At 40.8% G+C, this 16,869-nt stretch overlaps 1 protein-coding gene across 2 annotated transcripts in view; it reads right to left on the bottom strand.

Moving 5' to 3' along the window:
- LOC143784151 (aldehyde oxidase-like) overlaps nucleotides 1–16,869 on the bottom strand; it is a 181,190-nt gene that overhangs the window by 157,294 nt on the left and 7,027 nt on the right. The window lies entirely within an intron of this gene.

Raw genomic sequence — 16,869 nt, 5'->3', positions numbered from 1 at the left:
CAGACTACTATAAACTATCTGTTGGCGAAGACGTTTAGATCCTCAGTAATTCATTAAAGTTCTTAATAGTGTCCGGTGAGTCACAACTTTGTTTTTATGTATTTGTCTATAACCACAAAGGTTTAATGGGCAAATAAAACAGAGCAGAAACACTGTGACAATGCTGGGTAATAATGGGGTATTATAGAACAGATTTGTACTGCTCTGTTACATAACTGTAGTTATTAATCAGGCATTCATGGAACAGTTTTGTATTGCTCTGTTACATAACTGCTGTTATTGTTCCTATTTTGCTCCTAAAATCTTTTATAGTGAAGTTCAACCTTTTATTGCTACTCCATAAAGACTATAGCATTGTATACATTCTATAAAAAATAAACACACTTCTTTAACGGGTTTTAATCCAAGCACCTTTTTGCTAGTATGGTGGAGCATGTGAGCGAGCCTGTACGTGTGCTTTGCATGGAGTGCATTGAGATACAGGCTCTGTTGCAGGAGTGTAACTACAACAGGTGCAGGGGTTGCATTTGCCCTGGAGCCTAAAGGGACATAAAAGTCCCTTTGGCCTATAGAAAAATACTATTGCTATTAAAGATTTAAAATATTTGGGGCCCCGTTGGAGCTTTCGCATCAGGGCCTATGAGATTCAAGTTACGCCACTGCTCTTTTGGACTCTATAACTGTGATACTATTCTTTTCCATACAACGTCCTGTGAAGCACAACATCATTCTTTTCTGTTAAGATCCAAATGGGAAAAAAAGCTTCTATAGCCTTTGTACCAATTCAGAGACATATGAAGGCCTCCTGAATCTCTATGACAACCCTGTTATGACTCCATACACAACTGATTCACAATGACATTATGTGTAATAGTTATGGGTTGGACATACAATTTTTTTTATAGAGAACACAATCTCCTTAGGTAAAGGGGTACCCTCACATTATTAAAATCCTTTCTTTAGTTAGACAGCATGAAAGTAAGCTAGTTTGCAATTGTCTTTCTTTTTCTAGCCGGTGTAATTCTCCTGGAAATAGGGCTCTATATCTCCATTGAGATTGGCCACTAGTTCCTGGTAGAGTGTGTGCAATAGTTATATTCCATGGGAGGAGTTAACTCCTAACATACCAGTCAACTCTTTTCAGCCCATTCACTTCTTTACATCAGTTAGATACTCACTTCCCTCCTCCTCCCTCTCCTAATAGGCTGCTCTTATTAGTCCTGTAAAATCATAATCCCCCAGGAGCCCTTTGTCTTACTGTCTCAAGCAAATGCCCTGTTATTTCTATATCCAATTATAGTGATATCAGTGTAGACTTCAGAACAAACCACTGATAGCTGAATTTGTTACATTAGTACTTGTGTTGAGTCTTATAATTTTACTAATACTACAGTACTGCTAATCACCTGACCTGTCACTCAAGAAGGAGAATCCACCCCACCAGAAACTAGAAAGTAGATGACAGAATTGGGAGTTGCTCAATAGTCAACTTGAGAATACCCTGTTAAATAATATAAACCTGTGAATAGTTTACAAACAAGAATTGAGATTCATATTGTGAGTTCATACATTATGACTGATTCGGTAGCTAAATTGTTAATTTCTTCAGTTAACTGTGTCCATATGTTTTAGCTGTTGGCTTAACACTTGTTCAATGACATCTAATCCTCCCACCCCACCACCCTTTATACACATGCATCCGCTGAGCATACATGTGTTCTCAATAGGAAGAGACACCTATTCCAGTGGTTTACGTTCTGTAAGAACAAAGGATCGGATACGTTGAAATACAGATCTTGCATTTTCTTACAATCTGCAGCGAACGGCAAAAATAGTTTCCATGAAGATAGGATAATTGTTTGCAATTTGTTACTATGAAAAAGGTAGACCCTAAAGTTCGATCCCTCTAAATTATTGTTAATCTGGTTCTATATTTTACAATGTATCTACAGTATAAACATTACTGATCTATTGTCTACAGTGGTGCATAAGGTGGACAATAAGCCATGTTTAGCTGTTTATTTTTTATATTTTCCTTTTACAGATCATTGGGGCAGCCGTACAGGGGTCCAAGAGGTAAGAATGGGGGAACGATCACCTAAAAAGCAGCAAACCAATTCTGTCATAGGCACATAAACAGGTGCATTATGATCTTCTACTGCACTACAAGGGCCCATGTACTGTTCTTGTGCAGTGGCGCTTTCCTGTCTGTGTCCACCCCTGAGGCTACCACAACATGCAAACCGCTGCAGAACAAATCTGCGAACAGTTTTGGTGTAAGATCTATGACCAATATTGCAGCACAAACTAATGAGATGCTTGATTGTTAAGGAAGTAAGTGGTATTCATTTTGGCTCTGTAGGGCCGTATTGTTTGAGCTGTGTACGGCTGTAACGTTTGATTTATTTATGGTAGCATTATGTGGATGAAGCATGGCTTTGTAATATTCAGACATTATATAGCACTATTGTTTAGAAAACATAAAATCATACCTGGTGGATTGTAAGCCCTCGCGGGCAGGGTTCTCTCTCCTCCTGTACCAGTTGTGACTTGTATTATTTAAGATTATTGTGCCTGTTTTTATTATGTATACCCCTCCTCACATGTAAAGCGCCATGCAATAAATGGCGCTATAATAATAAATAATAATAATATCTTCAGCTTTTCCTTTGTATAAGGTATGACTTGGGCACTGTATGCAGTAGTAAGTATAGTAAGTATACAGTATTACTTCTAGGGTAAAATTAGGTCTAAAGAAAAATAGTATAGCATTCAGGAGAGCATTGAAGGACACATCTGCAATCCAGTTTGCATTATGTAACCAAGCTGTAGTTCATGTGTATATCCGCAGAATCTGCCATAAATGTGAGATAAATCCAGGTCTTATCCTATCTGAGAATTCTGCGTAGCCATTTTTCCTATTTTATATAACAAAGACACATTTGTTCTTTGCGTAATTCTGTACACAGAAAGATATATATGTTTTTAATTATAGTCAATAGGTGACAGACTGCAGGGCATCGCAGTAAATTAGAGCTGGTTTGAACACGATGTTGAATTTTAATAAAGAGTAGCTTGATATTTTGATGGTTATCAATATAATGCAAGTTTACTGATTTAATTGCATTAAAGAAAATGAAATTCAACATAAACAACGTAGTTATCAAGCTTCCTACCTGCTTTTTTGAATGCTTAAAACATTTGTAGTATCTGTAATTGCAAAAAGGCAGACAGCTTTGCAACAGAAATATAAAATTTTTCTGTTTGGTATGCTGGGAATACTTTACTCGCTGCGCTGTAATATATAAGTAAATGTGCCCTTCTATACAGACAATATTCAGACTACCCAGACTTACATTTTCCCTGGTTATTCATTAGCTATATTTCTGCATATAATTATGGCCTGAACATTTATTGGAAAGTGAACAATGTACTATAAAGCAAACGTAATGTATCGTTCTGCCTTGTCCTGATGTGGAGAATACAGGTTGTTCTGTCTTACTCAGATTTAACTGATTTCTAAGCTTAAAGAGTTTTTCTCAAGTTGTCTCTTGAGCAGCTTACAATGCTGCAGTCTCCTTACTTCCTAGTTTCTGGTGGGGCGAGTTCTCCTCCTTGAGGCTGGTTTCACACGTCCTGATATTTCTGGTACCGGTAAACACGGTACCGGAGATATCCGTGTCCGTGTGTTCGTGTGATACATCTGTGTGGCACACGTGTGGCAACCGTATGCCGCCCGTGTGCCGCATCAGGACCACACGGACAACTGCTGGGAAGCAGCGCTACAGTAAGCGCTGTTCCCCTGCTTGTGGTGCTGAAGCCAGCTGTCATCCATTCTCCCCTGCTCGGCGGGCAGCAGCGCGAGCAGAGGAGAATGAATGAAAGAAAAACCCGATGTGTGGTCCCCCCTATATTTTACAACCAACCCGGCAAAACTCACAGGTGTGGGCTGCTATTCTCAGGCTGGTAAGGGGCCATGGATATGGGCCCCCCAGCCTTAAAAAATCAGCCCACAGCTGGCCAGAAAAGGTGCATCTATTACATGCGCCAATTCTGGAGCTTTACCCGGTTCTTCCCACTTGCCCTGTAGCATTGGCAAGTGGGGTAATGAGAGGTTAATGTCACCTTCCTATTGTAAGTTGACATTAAGCCGGCTTAGTAATGGAGAAGTGTCAATAAGACACCTATCCATTACTAATCCTAGAGTAGTTAAAGGGTTAATCAAACACACCACACAGTCAGAAAAAAGTATTTTAATGAAATACAATATTATACACATTTTTTCCATCTTTATTACTCTGCCATTCCAAACAAAGCCCTCGATCTCCTGGAAAAAAAAGTAAAAAAAATAAACCAACAATATACCATACCTGTCCGGCATACAGTCAGTCCCATGCAGTAATCCATATCTAGGTTAATGTACAGTTTACAACCAGGAGCGCTGCTAATGCGACCGCTCCTGGCTGTGAACTACTGGTGAGTGAATGAAATGCTGAGAGCGGAGCTTTGGTGAATAGCTGTGACATCACCGAAGCTGCACTCCCTGGCAGCCTGAACTAAAATTAACTCTTCAGCGTGGGAAAATCAGCTGGCATTTAGCTGCTGTGTCGGGCAGCACAGTGGCTCAGTGGTTAGCACTGCAGCCTTGCAGCGCTAGAGTCATGGGTTCAAATCCCACCAAGGACAACATCTGCAAGGAGTTTGTATGTTCTCCCTGTGTTTGCGTGGGTTTCCTCCAGGTACTCCGTTTTCCTCCCTCATTCCAAAGACATACTGATAGGGAATTTAAATTGTGAGCCCCATCAGGAACAGCGATGATAATGTGTGCAAACTGTAAAGCGCTGCGGAATATGTTAGTGCTATATAAAAATAAAGATTATTATTATACACTAGGCCAGGCACTATTGACAAAGCTAAATGAACAGAAGCTGTACACTATGTATAATAAAAGCTCTCATTGCAGGAAAACTACAGCAGAAAAAAGGAAAAGCAAGTCAATTGTAAACTTGCTTATTGTCATCCTGTCTAACTAACTAAAAAAAATTAATAATTTGAGAATACCCCTTTCACTGACTAGTCCTTACTACACATAGTTCTCATATTATGATTCTGATAGCAACTAGAGGACAGCAGCTATATTCTCTTACTCTTTTTTGTGTTTTATATGTTTTGGGTAAACTTTCAATATATGTTAATGCATAAGTGGTTTTGAGTGGTGTATATCTAGTGAGGTATCTTACATTTAAACTATTATACCAGGCAAACATTACATGAAAGCAATTCCATTAATTTTATTGTAGTAAGAATTTTTTTTAGCTCAGGATGTTCACTCCTCTGCTTTTAGCATTTGATTTTTGCAAGTACTTCATTTTAGATTTTTAGTAGAGATAGAGATTTCACTGTACGTTTTTCAATTTTTTTTAAAAGCAAAGAAAAAACACCATGGCAAAAGTACTTTTCCATTATAAAGTGTAAATCAAAGAGCTATATGGAACCATACTTAAAGTTCTCTATGTAAGGTCAAACCAAATGAAAACAGCATATGTTTCTCTTGAATAAAACTCCATCCTAACAGTTTATGCTATATGCCAAAGAATGCTTTTATATAGTTGCCTAAATAGCAATGCTGGATAACGCCGCTACTGCCATACAATGCAAAAATAATGACTAAGACCACCAGGTCGAAACATGTAGATCATCATTGGGATCTATAATCAGTGTGTACTGAGTCCTGGATACCATATATATGGATGTATTTTTAATATATTTTCAATTAAAAGTTATTTTTTATCTTCACCACTCACTGGACACACCTGCTTTTCTGTTGTTTTTTTTTCTGACACTTAAAATAAATTTTGCGGCACTTGGAAAAAGTATATCACATGATTGAATGAGGGAATTCAAAAATACAACTCTTTCCGCAAAAAAACAAACCCTCATGTGGCTATGTCAACGAAACAGTAAAAAAGTTATGGCTTTTGGAAGAAAAAGAGGAAAACAGGAAAATGCAAAAATGGAAAACAGCCATGTCAGGAAGGGGTTAATTCAACATTCATGATTTCCACTCAAAATGAAAATTTCAAACACATTTTTGTATTCACAACTATGTTGCAAGTTTTATGAGGATAATTGAAAAAAAAAAAAACATTAGGGAGTTCACATGTTGTAGCATAGATAAATCATGGGTTTTGAAAAGATTTGGACAAAATTGGGGTAAAATTCACGGTTTTGCTATAATTTTCTACAAATTGATGCGAAACACAATTTGAACTCAATATAACCCTTTTAATTTCCCTCCTAAAACTCAAAACAAAAGTGATGAATATAAGAAACCAATGAGAGGTGTGGTAGTAGTTATGCATCAGTCCTCCACCCAAATACATGAGGAATCAGCTGAGATGTTTGTCATCTTTCTGTCTACGCATGTTTTATGACATTCTGGGTGTGTTTTTCCCTGGTACTTAATTAAAATTTCCATTTTTCTTTATGAGGACAGAGCAGCAGCTACTACTTATCTCCTACATGCTGAGAAGAAAAAACAAACAGGCAATACTGAAAATCTGTTGGAATTTCACCTATTACGGCTATAAGGGTGCAGTCAGAAGGCTGTATTAGGCCGGCGTCACACTAGTGAGTTTTACGGACGTATGAGAGGCGCAGAAAATACGCATTGCACACGGTACAATGATTCTCTATGGCCCAGCTTTTACGCATCCGTATTTTACGGTCTTGTACGGCCATAGAAAATCGCAGCATGCTGCGTTTGTCAGCGTATTGCGCAAAAAATCCGCCAATGAAAGTCAATGGGGGCGAGAAAAATACGGATTACACACGGACCAACAGTGTGACTTGCGAGAAATACGCAGTGGTGTTCTGTAGAAAAGCCGGTAATTCAGTGCGGTGTACAGTAAAATCACACTGACAGGTTAGAATAAAATAGCTAAAATAAATGTCAGTGAGACACATATATATATACTAGATGGTGGCCCGATTCTAACGCATCGGGTATTCTAGAATATGTATGCGTAGTGTATAGCACAGCCCACGTAGTATATTGCACAGCCACGCAGTAGATTGCGCAGCCCACGCAGTACATTGCGCAGCCCACGCAGTACATTGCACAGCCAACACAGTACATTGCACAGCCAACGCAGTACATTGCGCAGCCAACGCAGTATATTGCGCAGCCCACGCAGTACATTGCGCAGCCCACGCAGTACATTGCGCAGCCCACGTAGAATATTGCACAGCCACGCAGTACATTGCGCAGCCCACGCAGTACATTGCGCAGCCCACGCAGTACATTGCGCAGCCCACGCAGTACATTGCGCAGCCAGCACAGTACATTGCGCAACTCACGTAGTATATTGCGCAGCCCACGTTGTATATTGCGCAGCCCACGTAGTACATTGCGCAGCCCACATAGCACATTGCACAGCCCACGTACTATATTGCGCAGCCCACGTAGTATATTGCGCAGCCCACGTTGTATATTGCGCAGCCCACGTAGTATATTGCACAGCCCACGTTGTACATTGCGCAGCCCACGTTGTATATTGCGCAGACCACGTTGTATATTGCGCAGCCCACGTAGTATATTGCGCAGCCCACGTTGTATATTGCGTAGCCCACGTTGTATATTGCGCAGTCCACATAGTATATTGCGCAGCCCACGTTGTATATTGCGCAGCCCCCGTTGTATATTGCACAGCCCACTTAGTTTATTGCGCAGCCCACATTGTATATTGCGCAGCCCACGTTGTATATTGCGCAGCCCACGTATATAGCAATGTGGGCATGATATCCCTGTTAAAAAAGAATTAAAATAAAAATAGTTATATACTGTACTCACCTTCCGTTGGCGCCTGGAAGGACAGGAAGCAGTTACCGACGCTTGGGATCCACCGAAGCTCCGCCAAGCCGCTCGCGCCGGCCGCCATCTTCCATTCCCAGGATGCATTGCGAAATTATCCATATGACTTAGCGGTCTTGCGAGACCGCTAAGTCTTCTGGGTAATTTCGCAATGCATCGCCGGGAATGGAAGATGGCGGCAGGCGCAAACAGGTCGGCGTACTACGGAGGGTGAGTATAGCAGGTTTTTTTTTTTTTAATTATTTTTAACATTACATTTTTTTACTATTGATGCCGCGTAGGCTGCATCAATAGTAAAAAATTGGGGACACACAGGGTTAATATTAGCGGTCCGTTACCGCCGGCATTAACCCTGTGTGACCGGTGACCGGAGGGGAGTATGCGGGCGCCGGGCACTGAGTGCGGGGAGTAAGTAGCGGCCATTTTCTTCCGGACTGTGCGCATTGCTGATTGGTCGTGGCAATGGTCGTGGGCGTTGTGCCACGACCAATCAGCGACTTGGATTCCATGACAGAGGCCGCGACCAATGAATATCCGTGACAGAAAGACAGAAGGACAGACAGAAAGATGGAAGTACCCCTTAGACAATTATATAGTAGATATTTATATTTCATACAGCACTAGATAGCAGAAGAGCCGGTAATTCAATTGCCGGCTTTTGCTATCTCCTTCCAAAACCCGACAGGATATGAGACATGGTTTACATACAGTAAACCATTTCATATCCCTTATTTTTTTTACATAGTCCTCATTAGTAATGTTCCAAGTGTCTGTGTTCAAAATTTGGGGGCTCTAGCTGTTAAAATAAAGGGTTAAATCACGGAAAAAATTGTCGTGGGCTCCTGCGCAATTTTCTCCACCAGAGTGGGAAAGCCAGTGACTGAGGGCAGATATTAATAGCCTAGGGAGGTACCATGGTTATAGGACCCCCCCCCCCTAAAAACATCTGCCCCCAGCCACCCCAGAAAAGGCACATCTGTAAGATGCGCCTATTCTGGCACTTAGCCTCTCTCTTCCCACTCCCCTGTAGTGATGGGATATGGGGTAATGAAAGGTTAATGTCACCTTGCTATTGTAAGGTGACATTAAGCCAGGTTAATAATGGAGAGGTGTCAATAAGACACCTATCCATTATTAATCCAATAGTAGTAAATGGTTAATAAAACACACACACATTAGGAAAAAAGTATTTTATTGAAATAAAGACACAGGTTGTTGTAATAGTTTATTATACTCTCAATCCAATTAAAGATCCTTGTCACCTGAAACAAAGTTAAAATAAAAAATCAACAATATCCCATACCTTCCGTCCTTCAGTCTTGTCCCACGCTGTAAATCCATCTGAAAGGGTTAAATAATTTTACAAGCAGGAGCTCTGCTAATGCAGCTGTGCTCCTGGCTGTAAAATCTGGGGAATGAATGGAAAGCAGGGGAACGTAGCTACCTAGACTTGCGGTGCTGCGCCCCCTGCTGGCATAACCTCAGATGAACTCGAGCGTGGGAATTTTTCTGATTATTATTATAAATATATATATACAGTATATATATGTGTCTCACTGACATACAGGTCCTTCTCAAAAAATTAGCATATAGTGTTAAATTTCATTATTTACCATACTGTAATGATTACAATTAAACTTTCATATATTATAGATTCATTATCCACCAACTGAAATTTGTCAGGTCTTTTATTGTTTTAATACTGATGATTTTGGCATACAACTCCTGATAACCCAAAAAACCTGTCTCAATAAATTAGCATATTTCACCCGACCAATCAAATAAAAGTGTTTTTTAATACCAAACAAAAAAACCATCAAATAATAATGTTCAGTTATGCACTCAATACTTGGTCGGGAATCCTTTGGCAGAAATGACTGCTTCAATGCGGCGTGGCATGGAGGCAATCAGCCTGTGACACTGCTGAGATGTTATGGAGGCCCAGGATGCTTCAATAGCGGCCTTAAGCTCATCCAGAGTGTTGGGTCTTGCGTCTCTCAACTTTCTCTTCACAATATCCCACAGATTCTCTATGGGGTTCAGGTCAGGAGAGTTGGCAGGCCAATTGAGCACAGTAATACCATGGTCAGTAAACCATTTACCAGTGGTTTTGGCACTGTGAGCAGGTGCCAGGTCGTGCTGAAAAATGAAATCTTCATCTCCATAAAGCATTTCAGCCGATGGAAGCATGAAGTGCTCCAAAATCTCCTGATAGCTAGCTGCATTGACCCTGCCCTTGATGAAACACAGTGGACCAACACCATCACTGACTGTGGGTACTTGACACTGGACTTCAGGCATTTTGGCATTTCCTTCTCCCCAGTCTTCCTCCAGACTCTGGCACCTTGATTTCCGAATGACATGCAAAATTTGCTTTCATCAGAAAAAAGTACTTGGGACCACTTAGCAACAGTCCAGTGCTGCTTCTCTGTAGCCCAGGTCAGGCGCTTCTGCCGCTGTTTATGGTTCAAAAGTGGCTTTACCTGGGGAATGCGGCACCTGTAGCCCATTTCCTGCACACGCCTGTGCACGGTGGCTCTGGATGTTTCCACACCAGACTCAGTCCACTGCTTCCTCAGGTTCCCCAAGGTCTGGAATCGGTCCTTCTCCACAATCTTCCTCAGGGTCCGGTCACCTCTTCTCGTTGTACAGCGTTTTCTGCCACATTGTTTCCTTCCAACAGACTTACCATTGAGGTGCCTTGATACAGCACTCTGGGAACAGCCTATTTGTTGAGAAATTTCTTTCTGGGTCTTACCCTCTTGCTTGAGGGTGTCAATGATGGCCTTCTTGACATCTGTCAGGTCGCTAGTCTTACCCATGATGGGGGTTTTGAGTAATGAACCAGGCAGGGAGTTTTTAAAAGCCTCAGGTATCTTTTGCATGTGTTTAGAGTTAATTAGTTGATTCAGAAGATTAGGGTAATAGGTCGTTTAGAGAACCTTTTCTTGATATGCTAATTTATTGAGACAGGTTTTTTGGGTTATCAGGAGCTGTATGCCAAAATCATCAGTATTAAAACAATAAAAGACCTGACAAATTTCAGTTGGTGGATAATGAATCTATAATATATGAAAGTTTAATTGTAATCATTACATTATGGTAAATAATGAAATTTAACACTTTATGCTAATTTTTTGAGAAGGACCTGTAGAGGGAATAAGCCCTCAGAAGTACATTTAGTGGTATTCATCATTTTATACTGCCACATTGTTTCATTTTTTCCACTTTTTATGCACTTTGCACTTTTTCACTGCACGTTCTATATACACCTGTGGTAAGATATTTTTAATATAACCCAGTAAAAGTTATGCTTTAATTATTGAATTGATATCCGTTGCTACTCCTTAAATACTTCGGATTATCGAATAAGGCCCTTGCTGATTTAATAATGGGCCCATATGGGAGACATATATACCAGAATGGGCCCATTTGGAAGACATATATACTGGAATGGAAGACATATTTACCACAATGGACCCAGATGGGCGCATATATACCAGGATGGGCCCAGATGGGGTCACATATACCAGGATGGGCTCAGATGGGAGACCCATATACCAGGATGGGCCCAGATGGAAGAAATATATACCAGGATGGGCCCAGATGGTGTCATATATACCAGGATGGACCCAGATGGGGCCATAAATTTTGCACCAGGACCTACTGGATTCTAGTTATGCCACGGTCAGTAAGTACGTCCACTCACAAAATGGAAATATATTCAAGAGAATGTCTACTGGCTTATGGTCTCAGAACTCTTACTGCTGCTCTAGACACTAGAACTTAATAGAAAAAGTTTTTGCACGGGGGTCCTATGTTGTTAGTGTCTGCCCCTTGGTAAGCTATGATGAAAATATGAGTGTTTCAGCCAGGTAAGCTTTTGTTGTGATATTACAACTCTGCTTCTATCACCTAAAGGGGTTGTGGATAATTTTTTTTCTCACTTAAATACATGCAATTATGGCAAAAAATATTTTTTGCAATTGGGTTTTGTTAAAAATGTTGCACAGATCCCTCTGTAGCCGCTGTATTAGGCCGGAGTCACACTACCTTATAACACGGCCAAGCGCTATGTGGCAAAACATCACATAGCACTCGGCCCAGTGTTATACTATAGGACAGCTCACATCTGTGATTATTTTCTCATGCCGATTCAGTACGAGAGAGCAATGGCAGCATGCTGCGATTGGCAGCGAGACTCGGATCACTCGCACTCATACAAGTCTATGGGTGCGAGTGAAGCATTGCACTGCACTTGGATATCACCGTAGTTCAGCGCGATTCTCACTGATGCCGGCAGCCGAGGATATGGAGAAATTACTTTCTTCGTCTCCTCTACAGCTGTGCTCCGATCCTGTCATGCGAGAGGATGGGAGCACTGACACTCTGATCACACTCACAGCAGAGCAGGAGCCGAGTGTCATTACCATATCGCATTGGATGCTATATGTTGGTGTGACTCCAGTCTTACACATATAGGTATGACAGGTTCTCCTCCTTATCTTAGTACAGCGTCCTCACAGGCTGCACAGCTCCCCAGTCCATAAAATGGCTCCTGGTGGAGGAACAAGAGACTACACCTGTCCATCAGCCTCGTCCAAGAGAGAAACAGTTTTCTCATGAAAGCTTTTTAATTGGAGGAGACTGATGAACAGGGTCTGGTCACATGCTCCTCCACCACCAGCCGCCATCTTATGGACTGTGGATCTGTGCTGTGAGGTAAGCTGCGCTCAGAGCAGGAGGAGAACCTGTCATATCATATAATAGAGAGTGCCATAAAATCATGTCCTCAGCACATAGGATAAAATAAAGAGAATGTGATCGACCCTGTTAACTCAGTCTGCAGCCAGCAATAGGCAATGTAATACAAAGGGAATAGGAGGCAAACGGTGCAACATTTTCAATGAAACGTAACAGCAAAAATGATTGTAGTGGATTTCAAACAGACAACATTCTGTCACCTCAAAATCAGTTTGAATCAGATAAAAAACTGTGATATCAGTATAATCTGTGTTTCAGTGAAGGAAGCTGTTGTGACCTGATATTTGTGCTTCTGTCAGCTAAACTGATCTGACATCTGAAGTGTGGGGGCATTTCTGGGAGGTACGGAGGTAGGTTTGGAGAGGGCTTACATTTTTCCAGAAATGTCAGCAACTATGCCATACTGCATGTCTACATTTATCTAAATCGTGTGCATCCAACAGCCCAGTCACAGGAGAAGGAGCATGTGGTGCTGTACCAATGAAAGTGTCATTTATATAGGAAAGCACACACTATTTTTGATTTATATGTATTGCAATTTCTTTTCACATGTCCAGCTGAGTTTAGTGCAACCTTTAAAGGGAATCTGTCAGAGGTTTTTTGCTATTTATTCTGAGAACAGCATAATATAGTGCCCAAGAGCCTGCTTACAGGGATGTGTCACTTACTGGGCTGTGTGTTGCAGTTTCAATACAATCAGTATTTTATCAGCAGGAAATTATCACTACAGGACTACAACTAATGTGCCAGGCAGTCAGGCTAATGAATGTAACTCCACCCACCACTGATTGGCAAATTGCATTTCACAATGTGCACAGGAAGCTGCCAGTCATGTGTGTGGGCAGCACAGGAGTCTTAGCTCTGCTATATTTACATCAGAAAAAACAGGTTTTCTATGAAAACTACTCCAAGCAGCCCAGCCAGTGATACATCCCTGGAATTATTATTATGCTGCTCTCAGATTATATAGTAAAAACCTGTTGACATATTCCGTTTAAGGGAAATTTGTAAGGCGATCATTTTAGGTAAGGGTTTATTGCAGTAGTTTCTGCAAATGACTCATTCATATGAAAAAGTTATGAGAAATCTTTGCCTTTGCTACAGAAATAACCAAATGCAATAAAAAGCCGCTTTCCCTGCTGTGCAAACCAAGCCAGCAACCAGTTTTACTTTAAGATTTCCATGTTACAGACATTGAAATTCAGTTCTTGTAATAGAGACTAAATTACACAACATGTGAAGGTCGGCTAGGTATACTGACCACCCATACTGTATGTTTATAGAGTTTTTGAAGACTTTTTGGAGCACATACTCTCCAAAAATCCACCCCAAGAACCACCTCCACAAGAACTCTTCTTGTTTATTTTTATGGGAAATGTACTTTTCTGTTCATATAAGGAGGTTTTTTAATTTCTGAAAAGGTTTTGAAAAAGGAATAGTGAGAAATATTTTTTTTAAATCAGTGAGTACATAGTGGTGGCCATAATACTGTATGGAGGACTGTGGGATGTGCATTATACTATATGTACTATCTGAAGGACTATGGGGTGTTCATTATACTGTATGGAGGACTATGGGGAGTGCATTATACTATATGGAGGACTATGGGGTGTGCATTATACTATATGGAGGACTATGGGTGTGCATTATACTATACTGAGGACTATTGGGAGTGTATTAAACCCTATGGAGGACTATGTGGAATGCATAATACTATATAGAAGACTATTGGGTCGATTATTACTATATGGAGGACTATGGTGCATTATGCTATATGGAAGGCAATGTTAGGCCCATTATACTATTTGGAGGGCTATATGGGGCTCATTATACTATATGGAGGGCTGTGCTAGGACCATCATAATATCTGGAGGGGTATGTGGAGACCATTACAATAATTAGAGGGCCATTGTAATATTTGAAGGGCTATGTGGGGGCCACTATACTATAAGGAGGACTATGTGGGAGCCTTTACACTTTATAGACAGCTTTTTGGGACCCATTTTACTGTACACAAGCAATTGTACAGTGTGAAGGTTTGTGTGGAGACCATCATACTGTGTGGTTCTCTAAGTGGGAACAAAAACAACAAAATAGACTTATGCATCCTGTTAGGCCATTACCATAGTTTTCTGGTTCTTCAGGAGGAGCAGAAAAGGATGATTGGCAGAGAAGGGGCCAGACTCAGGTAGTGACTCACCTGATCACCACTGACATGTAACACCCTACAACACTAATGATACATCACAATACCTGTATACTAGTCTATATATATATATGTATAGAGCCTATTTTACAAATATATGCAGTCAGTAATATGTCAGAAAAGAAGTGGGAGATAGAAATGGTTGATATTCTGTCAAATCCTTTTGCCTCTTCTGCCTTGAGTAGAATTCCTGAATAATTAGACTAAAAAAATATACATTTAGCTATTATATATCTATTGTGACACAAGTTATCGCGATATCAGGCCTCCTGATGAGCCTAAGCAGGCGAAACGCGTTGAGGTGCTAATGTTAGATGGCGACTGGTGAATGACAAATGGTCTAGCGACAGATGAGTATCGATGGTTTCCATATATGACTCTATTTTGTTATGATTTATTGTGAACCCATATCGGGGTGGTGTTCTGATATAGGAGATACCCCCTGATGGTTAATGTGTCTGAATGAGGGAAGGGGGGACCCTCGGATTGGAAACATTCAAAGACACATATCATACTGTACATTCAGGTGGAGATTGGTTATCTATATGTAACACAAACCACATCTTTTGAATGAGTATGTTTCACTGCTAACAGGTACTAATTACCTATTTAAACACCAGTATATCGCCATATGTGTTCATATTTTGTTTTTATATTTTGGGGGTCTAGTTTATCCTTAGCATAGTACCACCTATGTTTAGCGGTAGGGGCTCCTCTAGTCTGTGGGTAGAGGATCTCACTAGTGGCTGCGGGGTGTATCAGGGCCTATAGGGTTAGCTATCGTGGAGCGGGGGCGCCATAACGTTCCCCCCTAGGGCGTCTACCTCCGCAGCCAGGTAGGGGCAATTTTAGGTGCCTTATCTAGGGATTTCTAGGATCACCCATTAGTACATTGGTATTTAAGGTTTGAGCACGTTGTTTTAGTTTTTGTTTGTCACTACAGGTGGTATAGTTTGCCTTGGTTTTAACAATAAAAGTGTTTTTAGACATAGGGAAGTTATAGAATTCCTGAATAATCTTGGATGAACTTGTTACTAGGGGCATGCTAACAACATTACTAACAACTACATTAATATTGCGTGGTTGTTGAACAGGGTAAGCCCGTAAACTGTCCGTCTCTCATGACTCAGACAGATTAGCTCAAAGCCAAATTGGCACTTCTCAGGAGAAAGGATAAAAGGCTTTTTGGCAGTAGTCAGGCATTGTCATTCCAAATTTAGGATTCAATACTAATTAGGATTGTCTAAAAATATAGAATCAGAAGATAGTATGAGTCTATGTTTTTTCTAACCATGGTCTCAGTTAATTTAAAGACAATTTCCAATTGTTAGCTTAAAAAGATGTATCATTTCCTATAAGTGACATTTACCCAAATGTATTTTTCTCATTGTCTACAGGGACCATAAGGTAGTCTGAGACCAGGGCCAGACGGGCCATCTGGCAATTCTGGCAAATGCTAGAAGGGCCTGTCTGGTCATGGGCCGCCTTGTCTGCTACATTGTTAACAGAATCGGTGTTCTCAAGATAACCATACTGTTAAGAGTTATCATGGAGCACAAAGTTGCTGACTCTCACCCCAACAGGCCACGGGTATCATTTGAAATATTGGTCTTGTAGAAAATCTTCCTTTCCTCCATCCAGGGTAATATTAGTAATATATCCCATCTGGTTCATGGGGACAACATGGGCCTGTGTGATTTCAAATGTCAGGACTGAATTTCAGCCCCAGTCCGTACCTGTCTGAGACACACCTCCTGTGTTACCATTGGCACAGGCTATGGCGCTCTACCTCACCTTGCAGCTTTACCGTCTCAGATTGGTTACGGTGTGTAATAAATCACATCCTGACCAGATAGAACACATCACTCAAAAGACTGAGAAAAAGAATTTTAGGAAACTGACCCATATATGCAAAGGCAAATGACGCTTAGCATGTGTAAATTGGGAAGTCACTTTATATTATTGGCTGCTCCAATTTCTCTTCATGTCCATTTTCAGGTCAATAAGGACCATATTCCCCATAGTG

Source organism: Ranitomeya variabilis, chromosome 7 (genome assembly GCF_051348905.1).
Source record: "Ranitomeya variabilis isolate aRanVar5 chromosome 7, aRanVar5.hap1, whole genome shotgun sequence".
NCBI classification, from domain to species: Eukaryota; Metazoa; Chordata; class Amphibia; order Anura; family Dendrobatidae; genus Ranitomeya; species Ranitomeya variabilis.
Note: the sequence above shows the minus strand (reverse complement) of the source record. Positions and strands in the feature narration are given on the sequence as shown.